At 35.9% G+C, this 3,593-nt stretch overlaps 1 protein-coding gene across 2 annotated transcripts in view; it reads left to right on the top strand.

Annotated features, from left to right (window-relative positions):
- The window catches only part of ELF1 (E74 like ETS transcription factor 1), a 45,978-nt gene that overhangs the window by 17,586 nt on the left and 24,799 nt on the right, over positions 1 to 3,593 (top strand). The window contains exon 1 of one of the 2 annotated variants that reach the window (XM_023536359.1): positions 496 to 666. The exons of the other annotated variant lie outside the window; for it this stretch is intronic. The gene's annotated coding sequence lies outside the window, so the exon portion shown is untranslated. Of the gene's footprint in view, positions 1 to 495; positions 667 to 3,593 lie in introns of those variants that run through there. 2 annotated transcript variants of the gene reach the window in all.

Genomic DNA, 3,593 nt, shown 5'->3' with positions numbered 1-3,593 from the left:
ATGGTAGTAGATTCGTTACAGTCACCTGAGAGAGGTTTTCTGGATGTACAGTTGTCCCTTGAACAGCATAGGGGTTAGGGGCACCGACCACCATGGAGTCAAAAATTCTGTTACAATTTAAGCTGGCTCTCTGTATAGTGGATTCCCAACCACAGATAGAAAATACTGTTCCACTGCTCTCGATCTGTGGTTGTCAAATCTGTGGATATAAAACCTGGGGATACAGAAGACCAACTGTATATTTATTGAAAAAAAATCCACATATAAGTTGACCTGTGCAGTTTAAACCAGTGTTGTTCAAGGGTTAAGTCTATTTTGTATATACAAATTCAGGGGTATTACCTAAGATTCAGAGTTGGTATGTTTCTTGTATATGAATTAATAGTTCCCTGGAGAAATTAGAGTTGAACAACTTCGAATATACATCTTTATTTCAGTGGACTAGAGTGGCCCATACTTTTCATGAGAGGAGCAAGTATCTTAGGACGAGAAGACAGTGTGGATACATTGGGAGTGACCCTGGGAAGTCCCAGGGGCCTGAGAGGAACTGGCTATGCCCACACGACAGTTTATAATAGATTCGGATTGGAGAGGCCCTGAAAAAAGTATTATTGAAAGTCACACTTCAACACAACTTACGTATTCTGCTTTTCTAAACAGAACCAAGTAAGTATGTCAACAAAACAACATGCACTGTGTTTACGGCTGACCCCAGCAGTGTACAGGGAAAGAACGTGGACTCTGAAGTCATTTGAAGTCAGGGCGCTACCACTTCCTAGCTCTATGTCTTGTGATAAATTATTTCCCTTTCCTGCAAGCCTGTTTTCCCATGTATGAAATAGATAATCCAGTGTATCTCCCTCATAGGATTCTCTGATGATTATATGAGGTGTTAATCCATGTAAAACAATTGAGCAGAATGCCTGGTGCGTGTTAAGTGGAAGTAAATGTTAGCTCATAGCGGTAGTGATGGCAACAGGTACGTTAATCTCTTCTATTGTAGTATCGTAAACTTAGACAGCTTTAGGATTCATGCTCTTAAAATACATCTTAAAACGGAACCTGGAAGTGCCCTTGCGGCATCAGCTGGAGCTCTTCTTTCATTTAAAGTGTGGAGAATACAGTCATGACAGGACCGAGAAAGGCCCTAGGTCACCTGGCTCACGGTCCTTTTCACGTGTTGTTACCTTCGAAATCACAGAACCATGTGACCCTTTTCATTCTGTTTTTTAAAAAATTATTTATTTATTTTTAAAGTAAGTTTATTGGGGTAACATTGGTTAATACAAGCATATAATTTTCAGGTGTACATTATCATTTGACATCTGTATATTCTATTGTGTGTTCACCACCCAAAGTCCAGTTTCCTTCAGCTACCATATATTTGATCCCCTTTACCCACTTCACCCTCCCCCTGATCCTTTTCATTCTTAAAGTTTTTGCTTCTAGGGAAACTAATTTTTTTCTCTCTGTTTTTGTATGTTTGACATTTTTCTTAATAAACAGTTTTAAATTATTAAAATATTGGAAAAATAATTGTTTAAAACAATTAGAATGTGGTCGATTACACATAGACCATCTCTGTTGGGGAACAAAAACTGGTAACAGTGGCCGCCTCTGGGGAAGGACACTCTAGGGTTGACTAGAGAGACAAGTGACAGAGTGCTCCTGAGACCTATAAATTCTGGAGGATAAGCAAGGCCTTCAGTCTACCTGCAGATTAGTAGAATAGGACAAAGAAGAAAGTGGTAACAAGTATCTGTAGTTGTTTGAAACTTGGAGACTATGTAGATTCAGATAAAATTTTGGAGATATCCATCGTCACATCCACACTCTTAACACTCATTAGCCAAAATTCCTGGGCCGAATAGATTTGGATAGGGAGGAGAACTCTGGTTTCAGTTGGGTGAGGACGGCTCCTGTGCATTGCATCGGCGTACTGCTGTCTCTGACTTAATGACCTTGGGTAAATTTCTCAAGCTAATTCCTCATCTGCCAATGGATGGAGATGGTAAGCCCTCTTCTTACCTGCTACATAGAGTTTTGCAGCAGAAAATGGAGTCATGTGAAAATTAACTGAGTTCTAGGCCCAGCCTTGTTAAAAGACTAGAAGCTTAACTTGAGATCTTCAGAGGGAAGAGGTTGGGTTGTATGTGCAGTTTTCACCTCAAAAAAGAGAAGAGAAAGCCAGGTCGTCAATTATTCTTTGCTTTGGCCACTTTATGTGATACTTTCTCATGTGTGTAAATCTTCTTTCTGTTTTAAAACTCATGATTTGGAGAACCAGTTTGCTTCTAAGTTCCTCTTTTTTGAAGAGAGGAACTTAGAGGAAGAAACATTTTGAAATCAAATGATCTAGATATGTTTTAGCGTTGTTACCCCCAAATTTAAGAGCATAGCAGTCATGAAAGCACGAAAAGTATCTGTTTAGCAACTGTGATATATTTAATTTAGATAACTAAATTCTTATGATAGAAGTACTAGTTAATCTCAGTGTGCAGTGCTACAAATATACTAATTTTAAAAGATGGAGACCGCTTAGTTATAATGAAACCATAAATAACATTTTTAATATGGTAGACTTACTCAAGGAAAGTAACAAAGTACCTGAAATTATTACATATGGGCAGTAAGTTTTTCTTACATTTAAAAAGATAATACTCTGTGGGAATATGTTTAAGAAACAAGATAGTTACATGGTCTTGAGCTATCTTCCTATAAGATACTTACTAATTAATTACAAAGGGGAAAAGAGTAACTTTGTAGTGAATAAACCTGGTGGACATGACTCCTACTAAGTGATTTAAGTTAATGTCACTAGTGATGGAATGAAAATGATATATTTGGAAGGACGCAACATTACTTTTTTGATATTCTTGCCAAAAATACAAACTGAATCTAATCTTGAGTTAATATAACACAAACCCAAATTGGGGGACATTTTATAAAACAACCTGTATTTTTCAAGTCTCATGATCATTAAAGACAAAAACTGAGAACTCTAAAGGGGAAATTTTTCCTGATTGAAAGTTATCATGAAATATGATGTTTACTAAATGAAACCTATGATTCTAGATTGATCCTGAACTTTTTTTTTTCATTTTTTTAAAGGACATTAATGAGACAATTGAAGAAATTTGCATAAGATCTGTAGATTAAGTAATAATGTTATATGAGTGTTACTTTTCTGGTTTTGATCATTGTACTATATGTGATAACCATGTTTTTAGGAAACATACACATTAGTACTTAGGGTTAAAGGAGCAGTATGTCTGCCACTTTCAAATAAATCAGAAAAATAGATATAGAAATAATAATATAGAAAGAGAATGATAGCCATGATTAAGTATTAAAATTTGAGGAAAATGGATGAAGGTCGTAGGGAATTCTTTGGGCTACTTTCGCAACCTTTTTGAGTCTGAAATTAAAAAGAAATGGAGATCATAACTTTATGAGGTTTGTCACTAATTAAATGATTTTTCTTTCTTTTTCTTTTTCTTTTTTTTTTTTTTTTGCATTAATAGGCTGTTTATTGCATACCAGTGGTTTGGGGGAATAGTGATTTGAATAGAAATATTAATATGAAAATGTGG

This window comes from Pteropus vampyrus, unplaced genomic scaffold (genome assembly GCF_000151845.1).
Source record: "Pteropus vampyrus isolate Shadow unplaced genomic scaffold, Pvam_2.0 Scaffold154, whole genome shotgun sequence".
Lineage (NCBI taxonomy): Eukaryota > Metazoa > Chordata > Mammalia > Chiroptera > Pteropodidae > Pteropus > Pteropus vampyrus.
Note: the sequence above shows the minus strand (reverse complement) of the source record. Positions and strands in the feature narration are given on the sequence as shown.